General features: G+C 41.0%; 1 protein-coding gene across 3 annotated transcripts in view; it reads left to right on the forward strand.

The window, feature by feature from the left end:
* Positions 1–19,923, forward strand: part of ANKRD11 (ankyrin repeat domain containing 11) — a 1,020,931-nt gene that overhangs the window by 460,837 nt on the left and 540,171 nt on the right. The gene's annotated exons all lie outside the window — the stretch shown is intronic.

Here is a 19,923-nt window from a genome sequence, read left to right on the forward strand (position 1 = left end):
ACAAGAGACGTCTAAAATTGGTTTCAGCTTGTCGAAACCTTCAGTCTCAATCATTCCCTTCGGTAGCCTTATGCATGGAAATTCTAGGTCTTATGACTGCTGCATCGGACGCGATCCCCTTTGCTCGTTTTCACATGCGACCTCTTCAGCTCTGTATGCTGAACCAGTGGTGCAGGGATTATACAAAGATATCTCAATTAATATCTTTAAAACCGATTTACGACACTCTCTGACGTGGTGGACAGACCACCATCGTTTAGTTCAGGGGGCTTCTTTTGTTCTTCCGACCTGGACTGTGATTTCAACAGATGGAAGTCTGACAGGTTGGGGAGCTGTTTGGGGTCTCTGACAGCACAAGGGGTTTGGGAATCTCAGGAGGTGAGATTACCAATCGACATTTTGGAACTCCGTTCAATTTTCAGAGCTCTTCAGTCATGGCCTCTTCTAAAGAGAGAGTCGTTCATTTGTTTTCAGACGGACAATGTCACAACCGTGGCATATGTCAATCATCAAGGAGGGACTCACAGTCCTCTGGCTATGAAAGAAGTATCTCGAATACTGGTATGGGCGGAATCCAGCTCCTGTCTAATATCTGCGGTTCATATCCCAGGAATAGACAATTGGGAAGCGGATTATCTCAGTCGCCAAACGTTACATCCGGGCGAATGGTCTCTTCACCCAAAGGTATTTCTTCAGATTGTTCAAATGTGGGGACTTCCAGAAATAGATCTGATGGCTTCTCATCTAAACAAGAAGCTTCCCAGGTATCTGTCCAGATCCAGGGATCCTCAGGCGGAGGCAGTGGATGCATTGTCACTTCCTTGGAAGTATCATCCTGCCTATATCTTTCCGCCTCTAGTTCTTCTTCCAAGAGTGATTTTCAAGATTCTAAAGGAGTGCTCGTTTGTTCTGCTGGTGGCTCCAGCATGGCCTCACAGGTTTTGGTATGCGGATCTTGTCCGGATGGCCACTTGCCAACCGTGGACTATTCCGGTAAGACCAGACCTTCTATCGCAAGGTCCTTTTTTCCATCAGGATCTCAAATCCTTAAATTTGAAGGTATGGAGATTGATTCTCAGTCATAGAGGTTTCTCTGACTCTGTGATTAATACTATGTTACAGGCTCGTAAATCTGTATCTAGGAAGATATGTTATCGAGTCTGGAAGATTTACATTTCTTGGTGTTTTTCTCATCATTTTTCTTGGCATTCTTTTAGAATTCCTAGAATTTTACAGTTTCTTCAGGATGGTTTGGATAAAGGTTTGTCTGCAAGTTCCTTGAAAGGACAAATCTCTGCTCTTTCTGTTCTTTTTCACAGAAAGATTGCTAGTCTTCCTGATATTCATTGTTTTGTACAAGCTTTGGTTCGTATAAAACCTGTTAAGTCAATTTCTCCTCCTTGGAGTTTGAATTTGGTTCTGGGGGCTCTTCAACCTCCTCCGTTTGAACCTATGCATTCGCTGGACATTAAATTACTTTCTTGGAAAGTTTTGTTTCTTTTGGCCATCTCTTCTGCTAGAAGAGTTTCTGAATTATCTGCTCTTTCTTGTGAGTCTCCTTTTCTGATTTTTCATCAGGATAAGGCGGTGTTGCGAACTTCTTTTAAATTTTTACCTAAGGTTGTGAATTCTAACAACATTAGTAGAGAAATTGTGGTTCCCTCATTGTGTCCTAATCCTAAGAATTCTAAGGAAAGATTGTTGCATTCTTTGGATGTAGTTAGAGCTTTGAAATATTATGTTGAAGCTACTAAACATTTCCAAAAGACTTCTAGTCTATTTGTTATCTTTTCCGGTTCTAGGAAAGGTCAGAAGGCCTCTGCCGTTTCTTTGGCGTCTTGGTTAAAGTCTTTGATTCATCATGCTTATGTCGAGTCGGGTAAAACTCCGCCTCAAAGGATTACAGCTCATTCTACTAGGTCAGTTTCTACTTCCTGGGCGTTTAGGAATGAAGCTTCGGTTGATCAGATTTGCAAAGCAGCCACTTGGTCTTCTTTGCATACTTTTACTAAATTCTACCATTTTGATGTGTTTTCTTCTTCTGAAGCAGTTTTTGGTAGAAAAGTACTTCAGGCAGCTGTTTCAGTTTGTTTCTTCTGCTTATAATTTCAGTTTTTTTCATTATAAGATTTAAACTTTGTTTTGGGTGTGGATTATTTTCAGCGGAATTGGCTGTCTTTATTTTATCCCTCCCCCTCTAGTGACTCTTGCGTGGAAGATCCACATCTTGGGTATTCATTATCCCATACGTCACTAGCTCATGGACTCTTGCTAATTACATGAAAGAAAACATAATTTATGTAAGAACTTACCTGATAAATTCATTTCTTTCATATTAGCAAGAGTCCATGAGGCCCACCCTTTTTTGTGGTGGTTATGATTTTTTTGTATAAAGCACAATTATTCCAATTCCTTATTTTTTATGCTTTCGCACTTTTTTCTTATCACCCCACTTCTTGGCTATACGTTAAACTGATTTGTGGGTGTGGTGAGGGGTGTATTTATAGGCATTTTGAGGTTTGGGAAACTTTGCCCCTCCTGGTAGGAATGTATATCCCATATGTCACTAGCTCATGTACTCTTGCTAATATGAAAGAAATGAATTTATCAGGTAAGTTCTTACATAAATTATGTTTTTTATTTTCATCCCTCCCTCTCTAGTGACTCTTGCGTGGAATTCCACATCTTGGGTATTGATATCCCATACGTCACTAGCTCATGGACTCTTGCTAATTACATGAAAGAAAACATAATTTATGTAAGAACTTACCTGATAAATTCATTACTTTCATATTGGCAAGAGTCCATGAGGCCCACCCTTTTTATGGTGGTTATGATTTTTTTGTATAAAGCACAATTATTTCCAAATTCCTTTGTTGATGCTTTTTACTCCTTTCTTTATCACCCCACTACTTGGCTATTCGTTATACTGAATTGTGGGTGTGTTGAGGGGTGTATTTATAGGCATTTTGAGGTTTGGGAAACTTTGCCCCTCCTGGTAGGATTGTATATCCCATACGTCACTAGCGCATGGACTCTTGCCAATATGAAAGAAATGAATTTATCAGGTAAGTTCTTACATAAATTATGTTTTTTTGTGGTTGTAGATGTCTAACAGATTTAGGGGGGTCAATTTTTTTTAGTAGATTATAAGATATGATGAAAATATTGTATCTTTAGAAAGTCCATTTAATGGTGAGAAAAACGGTATATAAATTGTGGGTACAGTAAACGAGTAAGAGGAAAATTACAGCTAAACACAAACACCGCAGAAATGTAAAAATGGCCCTGGTCGTTAAGGGAAAGAAATTGAAAAATGGCCTTGTCCTTAAGGGGTTAAAAGATAAAAAAAGTGTTAAAGGACCAGTCAACACATTAGATTTGCATAATCAACAAATGCAAGATAACAAGACAATGCAATAGCACTTAGTCTGAACTTCAAATAAGTAGTAGATTTCTCCAACATAGGTGTGTCCGGTCCACGGCGTCATCCTTACTTGTGGGATATTCTCCTCCCCAACAGGAAATGGCAAAGAGCCCAGCAAAGCTGGTCACATGATCCCTCCTAGGCTCCGCCTTCCCCAGTCATTCTCTTTGCCGTTGTACAGGCAACATCTCCACGGAGATGGCTTAGAGTTTTTTAGTGTTTAACTGTAGTTTTTATTATTCAATCAAGAGTTTATTTTAAAATAGTGCTGGTATGTACTATTTACTCTGAAACAGAAAAGAGATGAAGATTTCTGTTTGTAAGAGGAAAATGATTTTAGCAACCGTTACTAAAATCGATGGCTGTTCCACACAGGACTGTTGAGAGGAATTAACTTCAGTTGGGGGAACAGTGAGCAGACTTTTGCTGCTTGAGGTATGACACATTCTAACAAGACGATGTAATGCTGGAAGCTGTCATTTTCCCTATGGGATCCGGTAAGCCATTTTTATTACAGAAAGAAATAAAGGGCTTTACAAGGGCTTTCTAAGACTGTAGACATTTTCTGGGCTAAATCGATTTATATTTTATACTCCATAGCCTTGAGGAATTATTTTAATCTTGGGAATTATGTAAAATAACCGGCAGGCACTGTATTGGACACCTTATTCTCTAGGGGCTTTCCCTAATCATAGGCAGAGTCTCATTTTCGCGCCTGTATTGCGCACTTGTTTTTGAGAAGCATGACATGCAGATGCATGTGTGAGGAGCTCTGATACATAGAAAAGACTTTCTGAAGGCGTCATTTGGTATCGTATTCCCCTTTGGGCTTGGTTGGGTCTCAGCAAAGCAGATACCAGGGACTGTAAAGGGGTTAAATATAAAAACGGCTCCGGTTCCGTTATTTTAAGGGTTAAAGCTTCCAAATTTGGTGTGCAATACTTTTAGGGCTTTAAGACACTGTGGTGAAATTTTGGTGAATTTTGAACAATTCCTTCATACTTTTTCGCAATTGCAGTAATAAAGTGTGTTCAGTTTAAAATTTAAAGTGACAGTAACGATTTATTTTAAAAAGTTTTTTGTACTTTGTTATCAAGTTTTTGCCTGTTTAACATGTCTGAACTACCAGATAGACTGTGTTCTGAATGTGGGGAAGCCAAGGTTCCTTCTCATTTAAATAGATGTGATTTATGTGACACAAAATTTAGAGAAAATGATGCCCAAGATGATTCCTCAAGTGAGGGGAGTAAGCATGGTACTGCATCATCCCCTCCTTCGTCTACACCAGTCTTGCCCACACAGGAGGCCCCTAGTACATCTAGCGCGCCAATACTCCTTACTATGCAACAATTAACGGCTGTAATGGATAATTCTATCAAAAACATTTTAGCCAAAATGCCCACTTATCAGCGAAAGCGCGACTGCTCTGTTTTATAAAATACTGAAGAGCATGAGGACGCTGATGATATTGGTTCTGAAGGGCCCCTACACCAATCTGTGGGGGCCAGGGAGGTTTTGTCTGAGGGAGAAATTTCAGGTTCAGGGAAAATTTCTCAACAAGCTGAACCTGATGTGATTACATTTAAATTTAAATTGGAACATCTCCGCGCTCTGCTTAAGGAGGTGTTATCCACTCTGGATGATTGTGAGAATTTGGTCATTCCAGAGAAACTATGTAAAATGGACAAGTTCCTAGAGGTCCCGGGGCCCCCCGAAGCTTTTCCTATACCCAAGCGGGTGGCGGACATTGTAAATAAAGAATGGGAAAGGCCCGGTATACCTTTCGTCCCTCCCCCAATATTTAAAAAATTGTTTCCTATGGTCGACCCCAGAAAGGACTTATGGCAGACAGTCCCCAAGGTCGAGGGGGCGGTTTTTACTCTAAACAAACGCACCACTATACCCATAGAAGATAGTTGTGCTTTCAAAGATCCTATGGATAAAAAATTAGAAGGTTTGCTTAAAAAGATGTTTGTTCAGCAAGGTTACCTTCTACAACCAATTTCATGCATTGTTCCTGTCACTACAGCCGCGTGTTTCTGGTTCGATGAGCTAGAAAAGGCGATCAATAATAATTCTTCTTATGAGGAGATTATGGTCAGAATTCGTGCTCTCAAATTGGCTAATTCTTTCACCCTAGACGCCACTTTGCAATTGGCTAGGTTAGCGGCGAAAAATTCTGGTTTTGCTATTGTGGCGCGCAGAGCGCTTTGGTTAAAATCTTGGTCAGCGGATGCGTCTTCCAAGAACAAATTGCTTAACATTCCTTTCAATGGGAAAACGCTGTTTGGCCCTGACTTGAAAGAGATTATCTCTGATATCACTGGGGGCAAGGGCCACGCCCTTCCTCAGGATAGGTCTTTCAAGGCCAAAAATAAACCTAATTTTCGTCCCTTTCGCAGAAACGGACCAGCCCCAAGTGCTACGTCCTCTAAGCAAGAGGGTAATACTTCTCAAGCCAAGCCAGCCTGGAGACCAATGCAAGGCTGGAACAAAGGAAAGCAGGCCAAGAAACCTGCCACTGCTACCAAGACAGCATGAGATGTTGGCCCCCGATCCGGGACCGGATCTGGTGGGGGGCAGACTCTCTCTCTTCGCTCAGGCTTGGGCAAGAGATGTTCTGGATCCTTGGGCGCTAGAAATAGTCTCCCAAGGTTATCTTCTGGAATTCAAGGGGCTTCCCCCAAGGGGGAGGTTCCACAGGTCTCAATTGTCTTCAGACCACATAAAAAAACAGGCATTCTTACATTGTGTAGAAGACCTGTTAAAAATGGGAGTGATTCATCCTGTTCCATTAGGAGAACAAGGGATGGGGTTCTACTCCAATCTGTTCGTAGTTCCCAAAAAAGAGGGAACATTCAGACCAATCTTAGATCTCAAGATCCTAAACAAGTTTCTCAAGGTTCCATCGTTCAAAATTGAAACCATTCGAACTATTCTTCCTTCCATCCAGGAAGGTCAATTCATGACCACGGTGGATTTAAAGGATGCGTATCTACATATTCCTATCCACAAGGAACATCATCGGTTCCTAAGGTTCGCATTCCTGGACAAGCATTACCAGTTTGTGGCACTTCCGTTCGGATTAGCCACTGCTCCAAGGATTTTCACAAAGGTACTAGGGTCCCTTCTAGCGGTGCTAAGACCAAGGGGCATTGCAGTAGTACCTTACTTGGACGACATTCTGATTCAAGCGTCGTCCCTTCCTCAAGCAAAGGCTCACACGGACATTGTCCTGGCCTTTCTCAGATCTCACGGGTGGAAAGTGAACGTAGAAAAAAGTTCTCTGTCTCCGTCAACAAGGGTTCCCTTCTTGGGAACAATAATAGACTCCTTAGAAATGAGGATTTTTCTGACAGAGGCCAGAAAATCAAAACTTCTGAACTCTTGTCAAATACTTCATTCTGTTCCTCTTCCTTCCATAGCGCAGTGCATGGAAGTAATAGGTTTGATGGTAGCGGCAATGGACATAGTTCCTTTTGCGCGCATTCATCTAAGACCATTACAACTGTGCATGCTCAGTCAGTGGAATGGGGACTATACAGACTTGTCTCCGACGATACAAGTAAATCAGAGGACCAGAGATTCACTCCGTTGGTGGCTGTCCCTGGACAACCTGTCACAGGGGATGAGCTTCCGCAGACCAGAGTGGGTCATTGTCACGACCGACGCCAGTCTGGTGGGCTGGGGCGCGGTCTGGGGACCCCTGAAAGCTCAGGGTCTTTGGTCTCGGGAAGAATCTCTTCTACCGATAAATATTCTGGAACTGAGAGCGATACTCAATGCTCTCAAGGCTTGGCCTCAGCTAGCAAAGGCCAAGTTCATACGGTTTCAATCAGACAACATGACGACTGTTGCGTACATCAACCATCAGGGGGGAACAAGGAGTTCCCTGGCGATGGAAGAAGTGACCAAAATCATTCAATGGGCGGAGACTCACTCCTGCCACTTGTCTGCAATCCACATCCCAGGAGTGGAAAATTGGGAAGCGGATTTTCTGAGTCGTCAGACATTTCATCCGGGGGAGTGGGAACTCCATCCGGAAATCTTTGCCCAAATCACTCAATTGTGGGGCATTCCAGACATGGATCTGATGGCCTCTCGTCAGAACTTCAAGGTTCCTTGCTACGGGTCCAGATCCAGGGATCCCAAGGCGACTCTAGTAGATGCACTAGTAGCACCTTGGACCTTCAAACTAGCTTATGTATTCCCGCCGTTTCCTCTCATCCCCAGGCTGGTAGCCAGGATCAATCAGGAGAGAGCATCGGTGATCTTGATAGCTCCTGCGTGGCCACGCAGGACTTGGTATGCAGACCTGGTGAATATGTCATCGGCTCCACCATGGAAGCTACCTTTGAGACGAGACCTTCTTGTTCAAGGTCCGTTCGAACATCCGAATCTGGTCTCACTCCAACTGACTGCTTGGAGATTGAACGCTTGATCTTATCAAAGCGAGGGTTCTCAGATTCTGTCATTGATACTCTTGTTCAGGCCAGAAAGCCTGTAACTAGAAAAATTTACCACAAAATATGGAAAAAATATATCTGTTGGTGTGAATCTAAAGGATTCTCTTGGGACAAGGTAAAAATTCCTAAGATTCTATCCTTCCTTCAAGAAGGTTTGGAGAAAGGATTATCTGCTAGTTCCTTGAAGGGACAGATTTCTGCCTTGTCTGTGTTACTTCACAAAAAACTGGCAGCTGTGCCAGATGTTCAAGCCTTTGTTCAGGCTCTGGTTAGAATCAAGCCTGTTTACAAACCTTTGACTCCTCCTTGGAGTCTCAATTTAGTTCTTTCAGTTCTTCAGGGGGTTCCGTTTGAACCCTTACATTCCGTTGATATTAAGTTATTATCTTGGAAAGTTTTGTTTTTGGTTGCAATTTCTTCTGCTAGAAGAGTTTCAGAATTATCTGCTCTGCAGTGTTCTCCTCCTTATCTGGTGTTCCATGCAGATAAGGTGGTTTTACGTACTAAACCTGGTTTTCTTCCGAAAGTTGTTTCTAACAAAAACATTAACCAGGAGATAGTCGTGCCTTCTTTGTGTCCGAATCCAGTTTCAAAGAAGGAACGTTTGTTGCACAATTTGGATGTTGTTCGTGCTCTAAAATTCTATTTAGATGCTACAAAGGATTTTAGACAAACATCTTCCTTGTTTGTTGTTTATTCTGGTAAAAGGAGAGGTCAAAAAGCAACTTCTACCTCTCTCTCTTTTTGGATTAAAAGCATCATCAGATTGGCTTACGAGACTGCCGGACGGCAGCCTCCTGAAAGAATCACAGCTCATTCCACTAGGGCTGTGGCTTCCACATGGGCCTTCAAGAACGAGGCTTCTGTTGATCAGATATGTAAGGCAGCGACTTGGTCTTCACTGCACACTTTTACTAAATTTTACAAGTTTGATACTTTTGCTTCTTCTGAGGCTATTTTTGGGAGAAAGGTTTTGCAAGCCGTGGTGCCTTCCATCTAGGTGACCTGATTTGCTCCCTCCCTTCATCCGTGTCCTAAAGCTTTGGTATTGGTTCCCACAAGTAAGGATGACGCCGTGGACCGGACACACCTATGTTGGAGAAAACAGAATTTATGTTTACCTGATAAATTACTTTCTCCAACGGTGTGTCCGGTCCACGGCCCGCCCTGGTTTTTTAATCAGGTCTGATAATTTATTTTCTTTAACTACAGTCACCACGGTATCATATGGTTTCTCCTATGCAAATATTCCTCCTTTACGTCGGTCGAATGACTGGGGAAGGCGGAGCCTAGGAGGGATCATGTGACCAGCTTTGCTGGGCTCTTTGCCATTTCCTGTTGGGGAGGAGAATATCCCACAAGTAAGGATGACGCCGTGGACCGGACACACCGTTGGAGAAAGTAATTTATCAGGTAAACATAAATTCTGTTTTTTTTAAAACAAATTTCAAAGTTATGTATATTTCCACTCCCCTTGTACCATGTGATAGCAATCAGCCAATCACAAATGCATATACGTATAGTCTGTGAATTCTTTCACATGCTCAGTTGGATCTGGTGACTCAAAAATTGTAAATATAATACTGTGCACATTTTTTTTTAATGGAAGTTAATTGGAAAGTTGTTTAAAATGACATGCTGTATCTGAATCATGAAAATTTAATTTAACCTGAGTGTCCGTTTAATTTTTTTTTTATTTGCTTCTTTTTGTATTATGGATTAGGAGGCTGTGCAGGATGTTACCTGTAGCTTATGTTTTGATACCCAGGTGGAACCCCCAGTATCTTTTTGTTCATGTATTGAAAGAACTTCTAGAAATTGACTTTTTGACCCTGAGCCATCATTAGCTAAGGCGGATGCTGTTCAGGAGCCTCCTCTTTCAGATGTGCAGCAGCTTTCTCCTCAAGCGTCCCAATCCTATTCATCTGCACATGTGCAGTGCCCTGTGTTTCCTCTCATGCTCTGTCTGGAGTTATTTTGCAAGATATTGCTGCCCAGATATCTACTGAGATATCTGAGGCGCTGTTTGCTTTTCCCCATGCTGCAGGGAAAACGCAAAAAGGAAATTTAAAGAAACAGTAAGGTTTCTGATCCTGAAGTGGCTAATCAAAGTATTTCCTCTCAGAAGTCTGACGATGAAGATTATTCGGCTGCATCTGAGGGTGAAATTTTGGATTCAGGCAGTATAATTCCTTCTACTGATGCTGAAGTTGTGTGGAAGGCTTGCTCAAATAAGAATTGGTTTAAACATTTATTTTTTTTGTATCTCTGATTTCGCAAATGCTATTAAATGTACAGATTGGTTTGAACTTTGTCTCCAAGGATGTTGCTGTTAAGGCACTTCCACTTCTTTCTCCTTTTATGTCTCAAGCCTATATGGAGTCACATGCAGTGCCCTGTAGTTCCTCTTAATCTCCTGGAGGAGTGTATTTGCTTACAAAAGTTGCAAGCTCAGGTATCTTCTGCGGTATATGTGGCTTGGTCTGTTTTCCTTTACTGTAGGGAAAAAGCACGAGGACATTTTAAGTCTCAGATAAGAGGGTTTCTGCTCCACATGCTGCTACGCAGGTTTCTTCTTCCAAGTTAGTGAGGAGGAATCGCCGGTAGTTTCTGAGGCTAAAATCTCAGATCTGGACAGTATAATTCCTTCATCTGTTACTGAAGTTGTATCCTTCAGTTGTTTGCTTCCTAGCCTCTTATAATGTCAGGAGGTCTTGGCTGACTGGATGACACCGATCCCTATCGTTGTCTTTCCTTCAGAGTTTTGTGAACTTTATCAGTTCTATATTTTTCTTGTTTTCTCTGAAAGGGTTCTAGACGTACTGAGAGATGTTCACAGGATTGTTATAGAGAATCTGGGGAAATTTCTCCCTGTCTCATGTACTTTTTAGGATTTCCTGTCGTTATCTCTTGAAATGCACAGTGTCTTTAGTAGAAAGGAACTTTCTTCTTTTAATCAGAGAACTTAGATCTCTGCTGAGATAATCTAGCTTTTTTTCTGACATAGGTAAGAAGCTGGAGGTTTAATTGTTCATTTAGAGCAATGTCTTGTCTTATTAGACTTGCTGTACTAGCCGCCGGGCATTGTGGCTGAAATCTATGGTCAGCTGAGAAGCCTACCTGTGGTTTAGTGGTACAGCCTAAGCTTTATAGTTCTGCAGTTGCAGATTCAATTCTTTCTGTTTTCTCCCCAAATACACACTTCTAGTGTCTTTTAAGGATGAGACTTAGATTGGACTCGAAAAGGCATGACCCAAACAAAGTTTTTCTCCCTGGGGCAGATTTCTCTTTCTAGAGTATCTGCAATCCAAGTAGGATGAGAGGCATTCTTTTAACTTGATTCAGGTTCTTCATCTCTGGGAGTGACAGTTCCAGTCCCAGTTTGGGAATGGGATATAGGTATTTACCTCATATTTCAGATTCTGTCCTTCAAAGTAGTATCCTTTCTCCTTTGGTTCTAATGGGCCTGTTCATAACGAACTTAGATCTGAGAGATTTATTGTTTCCTTAATCGGAATCTTCTCTAGTTTTTTTAGTTTGCGCCATCCCTGTCAGACCTTTAGGTCTTGGGATATTGCAAGTGTGTTTTTCTGGACAATATATAATTCAGATATCATCCTGACTATGAGCTCACTCTCCTTTAAGAGATCTTGTCCAATCTTCTTTTCCGGGGATAGTAAATGAATCTAGAGAAGAGTTCCCTTGTTCTATCCACAAGGGTAATTTATTTAGGACTACCGCAACAATACCCTGAATGCAACCGATTTTGTTTGATCTTCGAAGTTATACAGGGTCAGGTCTGTTCAGTACCTGGATGGGAGACCGCCTGGGAACACCAGGTGCGGTATGCTTGGACCTTATTTGATTCTTTATCTAGGAGATGTCTTTCAGAGGTCAGAAAATAAAGGATCTATTTCTTTTCCCCTGTCTGCAGTGTCCTGTCCGGCCAACAGTAAGCTCTAGTTTCTGGTGGATAGCTTAGCCATATTGCAACCAGGAGGTTGGGAGTTTGGATTTAGCTGCAGTTGATATTTATTCACTTTTCTGTGATTCTGTGTATGGAGCGAATTGGTTTGATGGTATTCCATGGAAATCATTCCTTTTGCTATTTTCCATGACATGGAGAACTTTCGATCAGTCTGAAAGGATAGATTTAGATCAGATGATAAGAGACTTTCTTCTGTAGTATTTTTTCCAGGAGTATCTATCGCCGGGTGCTTGCTTCTGGAGATATTCCTGGGTGATGTGACCACGGATGCCAACCTTGCTGGGCTGGTAAGCTGTCTTGTTTAAGGATTATGGACTCAGAAGTGTCTGCTCTCCTCTTTAAACATCTTGGAGTTGAGAGCAATACGCAATGCTCTGATGACTTGACCTCAGTCGTCCCTAGCTTGGTTCCAGTTGGACAATATCACCTCAAGGGTTTATATAATAACCATTAGGGAGGAACTAGGTATTCCTTAGCCATGTAGGAGGTGACTTGGATTGTTCAGTTGGAGGAAGCTCACATTTGCTTTCGGTCATCCACTTTCCAGGGGTGGACAATTGGGAGTCTGACTTATAAACAGACTAATTCATCCCGGGGAGTGAGCATTTCGATCCGGAAGTGTTCTCTAGGTAGACCCTCACATGGGGGGTTTCAGGAGTCGGCTTATGTGGGGGTTTCGTCAGAACGCCAAGTTTGGAAGGTATGCTTTATGGTCATGTGATCCGCAGACCGTCCTGATGTTCTGACGTTTTTCTTGGTTTTCAGTCTTGCATACCTTTTTCATCTGTTTGTTCTCTTTCCTTGAGTCATTACTCATATTTTCAGGTGAGAGCGGCGGTGATTTTATTAGCCCCTGCATGGCCTTGCAGGATCTGGTATGCAGACCTAGTGGAAATGTAGTCTCTCCACCTTGGAGACTACCTCTGAGGAAGGATTTCTGATCCTTGGTCTTTTCTTTCATCTAAATTTATGAAGCTGACTGCTTGAAGATTGGACGCTTAGTTTTGTCTATGCGGGGGCTTTTCTGAATTTTTTATCCTTTCTCCAGGGTGGTCTGTAGAAGGGTTTGTCAGTCAGTACCCTGAAGGGTCAGTTTTCTGCATTGTCTTTTTTGCTACATAAGCATCTGGTGGACGTGCCAGATGTGCAATCTTTTTGTCAGGCACTGGTCTACATAAAGCCTATGTTTAAGTTGGTTGCTCCCCCTTAGGGTTTTACCCTTGTTCTTAAAGTTTTGCAGTAGGCTCTGTTTGAGCCTTTACTTTCCATAGATATTAAGTTATCTTGGAAGGTTTTGTTTCTCATTGCTATCTTTTCTGCTTGGAGAGTCTCGGAGCACTCGGTTTTGCAGTGTGATTCGCCTTATCTTATCTTTCATGCAGTTAAGGTGGTTATGCGTACTAGTTAGGTTTTCTTCCTAAATGGTTTCGGATAGATATATTAATCCGAAAATTGTTGTTCCTTCTGTGTCCTTATCTTTCTTCTCATAGGGAACGTTTGTTGCACAACTTTGATGTTGTGAGTGCTTTTATTTTTTATCTACAGTCAACTAAGGATTGTCACTAGTTTGCTGTTTCTCTGGGAAACATAAAGGTCAGAGAGCTTAAGCTACTTCTCTTTCTCTTTGGTTGAGTAGTATAATTCGTTTGGTTTATGAGACTGCTGGACAGCAGCCTCCTGAGATTTTCAGCTCATTTCAATAGGGCTGTCCCTTCTTCTTGGGCTTTCAAGAAGGAAGTTTCTGTAGAACAGATTTGCAAGGCTGCAACTTGGTCCTCTCTGCATACTTTTTCCAAATTTTCCAAGTTTTATATTTTTGTCTTAGCTGAGGCTTCTTTTGGAAGAAAGGTTCTTCATGCACATGCAGTGGTGGTTACCTGTCTTGTACCTCCCTAATCATCTTTGTCCTCTAGCTTGGGTATTGGTTCCCACTAGTTATTGATGATTCCGTGGACTCACCATATGTTTGGAAAGAAAACATAATTTATGCTTACCTGATGAATTTATTTATTTCCGGATATAGTGAGTTCACGGCCCACCTTTTATTTTAAGACAGTTATTTCTCTTGTTAAGTGTATCCAGTCCACGGATCATTCATTACTTATGGAATATATTCTCCTTCCCAACAGGAAGTTGCAAGAGTCCACCCACATCAAAGCTGCTATATAGCTCCTCCCCTAACTGCCATATTCAGTCATTCTCTTGCAAGCCTCAACATAGATAGGAGGTCGGGAGAGTCTGTGGTGTTTTTATACTTAGTTTATTCTTCAATCAAAAGTTTATTTTCTTTCATGTAATTAGCAAGAGTCCATGAGCTAGTGACGTATGGGATATACATTCCTACCAGGAGGGGCAAAGTTTCCCAAACCTCAAAATGCCTATAAATACACCCCTCACCACACCCACAATTCAGTTTTACAAACTTTGCCTCCGATGGAGGTGGTGAAGTAAGTTTGTGCTAGATTCTACGTTGATATGCGCTCCGCAGCAAGTTGGAGCCCGGTTTTCCTCTCAGCGTGCAGTGAATGTCAGAGGGATGTGAGGAGAGTATTGCCTATTTGAATGCAGTGATCTCCTTCTACGGGGTCTATTTCATAGGTTCTCTGTTATCGGTCGTAGAGATTCATCTCTTACCTCCCTTTTCAGATCGACGATATACTCTTATATATACCATTACCTCTGCTGATTCTCGTTTCAGTACTGGTTTGGCTTTCTACAAACATGTAGATGAGTGTCCTGGGGTAAGTAAATCTTATTTTCTGTGACACTCTAAGCTATGGTTGGGCACTTTGTTTATAAAGTTCTAAATATATGTATTCAAACATTTATTTGCCTTGACTCAGAATGTTCAACTTTCCTTATTTTTCAGACAGTCAGTTTCATATTTGGGATTATGCATTTGAATTATTCATTTTTTCTTACCTTCAAAAATTTGACTCTTTTTTCCCTGTGGGCTGTTAGGCTCGCGGGGGCTGAAAATGCTTCATTTTATTGCGTCATTCTTGGCGCGGACTTTTTTGGCGCAAAAATTCTTTTCCGTTTCCGGCGTCATACGTGTCACCGGAAGTTGCATCATTTTTTGACGTTATTTTGCGCCAAAAATGTCGGCGTTCCGGATGTGGCGTCATTTTTGGCGCCAAAAGCATTTAGGCGCCAAATAATGTGGGCGTCTTATTTGGCGCTAAAAAATATGGGCGTCGCTTTTGTCTCCACATTATTTAAGTCTCATTTTTCATTGCTTCTGGTTGCTAGAAGCTTGTTCTTTGGCATTTTTTCCCATTCCTGAAACTGTCATTTAAGGAATTTGATCAATTTTGCTTTATATGTTGTTTTTTCTCTTACATATTGCAAGATGTCTCACGTTGCATCTGAGTCAGAAGATACTACAGGAAAATCGCTGTCTAGTGCTGGATCTACCAAAGCTAAGTGTATCTGCTGTAAACTTTTGGTAGCTATTCCTCCGGCTGTTGTTTGTATTAATTGTCATGACAAACTTGTTAATGCAGATAATATTTCCTTTAGTAAAGTACCATTGTCTGTTGCAGTTCCTTCAACATCTAAGGTGCAGAATGTTCCTGATAACATAAGAGATTTTGTTTCTGAATCCATCAAGAAGGCTATGTCTGTTATTTCTCCTTCTAGTAAACGTAAAAAATCTTTTAAAACTTCTCTCCCTACAGATGAATTTTTAAATGAACATCATCATTCTGATTCTGATGACTCTTCTGGTTCAGAGGATTCTGTTTCAGAGATTGATGCTGATAAATCTTCATATTTATTTAAAATGGAATTTATTCGTTCTTTACTTAAAGAAGTATTAATTGCTTTAGAAATAGAGGATTCTGGTCCTCTTGATACTAATTCTAAACGTTTAGATAAGGTATTTAAATCTCCTGTGGGTATTCCAGAAGTTTTTCCTGTTCCTAATGCTATTTCTGCAGTAATTTCCAAAGAATGGGATAAATTGGGTAATTCATTTACTCCTTCTAAACGTTTTAAGCAATTATATCCTGTTCCGTCTGACAGGTTAGAATTTTGGGACAAAATCCCTAAAGTTGATGGGGCTATTTCTACCCTTGCTAAACGTACTACCATTCCTACGTCAGATGGTACTTCGTTTAAAGATCCTTTAGATAGGAAAATTGAATCCTTTCTAAAAAAAGCTTATCTGTGTTCAGGTAATCTTCTTAGACCTGCTATATCATTGGCTGATGTTGCTGCAGCTTCAACTTTTTGGTTGGAAACTTTAGCGCAACAAGTAACAAATCATGATTCTCATGATATTATTATTATTCTTCAGCATGCTAATAATTTTATCTGTGATGCCATTTTTGATATTATCAGAGTTGATGTCAGGTTTATGTCTCTAGCTATTTTAGCTAGAAGAGCTTTATGGCTTAAGACTTGGAATGCTGATATGGCTTCTAAATCAACTCTACTTTCCATTTCTTTCCAGGGTAACAAATTATTTGGTTCTCAGTTGGATTCTATTATCTCAACTGTTACTGGTGGGAAAGGAACTTTTTTACCACAGGATAAAAAATCTAAAGGTAAAAACAGGGCTAATAATCGTTTTCGTTCCTTTCGTTTCAACAAAGAACAAAAGCCTGATCCTTCATCCTCAGGAGCAGTTTCAGTTTGGAAACCATCTCCAGTTTGGAATAAATCCAAGCCTACTAGAAAGGCAAAGCCTGCTTCTAAGTCCACATGAAGGTGCGGCCCTCATTCCAGCTCAGCTGGTAGGGGGCAGGTTATGTTTTTTCAAAGAAATTTGGATCAATTCTGTTCACAATCTTTGGATTCAGAACATTGTTTCAGAAGGGTACATAATTGGTTTCAAGATGAGACCTCCTGCAAAGAGATTTTTTCTTTCCCGTGTCCCAGTAAATCCAGTGAAAGCTCAAGCATTTCTGAATTGTGTTTCAGATCTAGAGTTGGCTGGAGTAATTATGCCAGTTCCAGTTCCGGAACAGGGGATGGGGTTTTATTCAAATCTCTTCATTGTACCAAAGAAGGAGAATTCCTTCAGACCAGTTCTGGATCTAAAAATATTGAATAGTTATGTAAGGATACCAACGTTCAAGATGGTAACTGTAAGGACTATCTTGCCTTTTGTTCAGCAAGGGAATTATATGTCCACAATAGATTTACAGGATGCATATCTGCATATTCCGATTCATCCAGATCATTATCAGTTCCTGAGGTTCTCTTTTCTGGACAAGCATTACCAGTTTGTGGCTCTACCGTTTGGCCTAGCTACAGCTCCAAGAATTTTTACAAAGGTTCTCGGTGCCCTTCTGTCTGTAATCAGAGAACAGGGTATTGTGGTATTTCCTTATTTGGACGATATCTTGGTACTTGCTCAGTCTTTACATTTAGCAGAATCTCATACGAATTGACTTGTGTTGTTTCTTCAAGATCATGGTTGGAGGATCAATTTACCAAAAAGTTCTTTGATTCCTCAGACAAGGGTAACCTTTCTGGGTTTCCAGATAGATTCAGTGTCCATGACTCTGTCTTTAACAGACAAGAGACGTCTAAAATTGATTGCAGCTTGTCGAAACCTTCAGTCACAATCATTCCCTTCGGTAGCCTTATGCATGGAAATTCTAGGTCTTATGACTGCTGCATCGGACGCGATCCCCTTTGCTCGTTTTCACATGCGACCTCTTCAGCTCTGTATGCTGAATCAATGGTGCAAGGATTACACAAAGATATCTCAATATCTTTAAAACCGATTGTTCGACACTCTCTAACGTGGTGGACAGATCACCATCGTTTAATTCAGGGGGCTTCTTTTGTGCTTCCGACCTGGACTGTAATTTCAACAGATGCAAGTCTCACAGGTTGGGGAGCTGTGTGGGGATCTCTGACGGCACAAGGAGTTTGGGAATCTCAGGAGGTGAGATTACCGATCAATATTTTGGAACTCCGTGCAATTTTCAGAGCTCTTCAGTTTTGGCCTCTTCTGAAGAGAGAATCGTTCATTTGTTTTCAGACAGACAATGTCACAACTGTGGCATACATCAATCATCAAGGAGGGACTCACAGTCCTCTGGCTATGAAAGAAGTATCTCGAATTTTGGTTTGGGCGGAATCCAGCTCCTGTCTAATCTCTGCGGTTCATATCCCAGGTATAGACAATTGGGAAGCGGATTATCTCAGTCGCCAAACGTTGCATCCGGGTCTCTTCACCCAGAGGTATTTCTTCAGATTGTTCAAATGTGGGAACTTCCAGAAATAGATCTGATGGCGTCTCATCCAAACAAGAAACTTCCCAGGTATCTGTCCAGATCCCGGGATCCTCAGGCGGAAGCAGTGGATGCATTATCACTTCCTTGGAAGTATCATCCTGCCTATATCTTTCCGCCTCTAGTTCTTCTTCCAAGAGTAATCTCCAAGATTCTGAAGGAATGCTAGTTTGTTCTGCTGGTATCTCCGGCATGGCCTCACAGGTTTTGGTATGCGGATCTTGTCCGGATGGCCTCTTGCCAACCGTGGACTCTTCCGTTAAGACCAGACCTTCTGTCGCAAGGTCCTTTTTTCCATCAGGATCTGAAATCCTTAAATTTAAAGGTATGGAGATTGAACGCTTGATTCTTGGTCAAAGAGGTTTCTCTGACTCTGTGATTAATACTATGTTACAGGCTCGTAAATCTGTATCTAGAGAGATATATTATAGAGTCTGGAAGACTTATATTTCTTGGTGTCTTTCTCATCATTTTTCTTGGCATTCTTTTAGAATTCAGAGAATTTTACAGTTTCTTCAGGATGGTATAGATAAGGGTTTGTCCGCAAGTTCCTTGAAAGGACAAATTTCTGCTCTTTCTGTTCTTTTTCACAGAAAGATTGCTATTCTTCCTGATATTCATTGTTTTGTACAAGCTTTGGTTTGTATAAAACCTGTCATTAAGTCAATTTCTCTTCCTTGGAGTTTGAATTTGGTTCTGGGGGCTCTTCAAGCTCCTCCATTTGAACCTATGCATTCATTGGACATTAAATTACTTTCTTGGAAAGTTTTGTTCCTTTTGGCCATCTCTTCTGCCAGAAGAGTTTCTGAATTATCTGCTCTTTCTTGTGAGTCTCCTTTTCTGATTTTTCATCAGGATAAGGCGGTGCTGCGAACTTCTTTTGAATTTTTACCTAAAGTTGTGAATTCCAACAACATTAGTAGAGAAATTGTGGTTCCTTCATTATGTCCTAATCCTAAGAATTCTAAGGAGAAATCGTTGCATTCTTTGGATGTTGTTAGAGCTTTGAAATATTATGTTGAAGCTACTAAATCTTTCCGAAAGACTTCTAGTCTATTTGTTATCTTTTCCGGTTCTAGAAAAGGCCAGAAAGCTTCTGCCATTTCTTTGGCATCTTGGTTGACATCTTTAATTCATCTTGCCTATGTTGAGTCGGGTAAAACTCCGCCTCAGAGGATTACAGCTCATTCTACTAGATCAGTTTCTACTTCCTGGGCGTTTAGGAATGAAGCTTCGGTTGATCAAATTTGCAAAGCAGCAACTTGGTCCTCTTTGCATACTTTTACTAAATTCTACCATTTTGATGTATTTTCTTCTTCTGAAGCAGTTTTTGGTAGAAAAGTACTTCAGGCAGCGGTTTCAGTTTGAATCTTCTGCTTATGTTTTTCATTAAACTTTATTTTGGGTGTGGATTATTTTCAGCAGGAATTGGCTGTCTTTATTTTATCCCTCCCTCTCTAGTGACTCTTGTGTGGAAAGATCCACATCTTGGGTAATCATTATCCCATACGTCACTAGCTCATGGACTCTTGCTAATTACATGAAAGAAAACATAATTTATGTAAGAACTTACCTGATAAATTCATTTCTTTCATATTAGCAAGAGTCCATGAGGCCCACCCTTTTTTTGTGGTGGTTATGATTTTGTATAAAGCACAATTATTCCAATTCCTTATTTTATATGCTTTCGCACTTTTTTATCACCCCACTTCTTGGCTATTCGTTAAACTGAATTGTGGGTGTGGTGAGGGGTGTATTTATAGGCATTTTGAGGTTTGGGAAACTTTTCCC

This window comes from Bombina bombina, chromosome 1, assembly GCF_027579735.1.
Source record: "Bombina bombina isolate aBomBom1 chromosome 1, aBomBom1.pri, whole genome shotgun sequence".
NCBI classification, from domain to species: domain Eukaryota; kingdom Metazoa; phylum Chordata; class Amphibia; order Anura; family Bombinatoridae; genus Bombina; species Bombina bombina.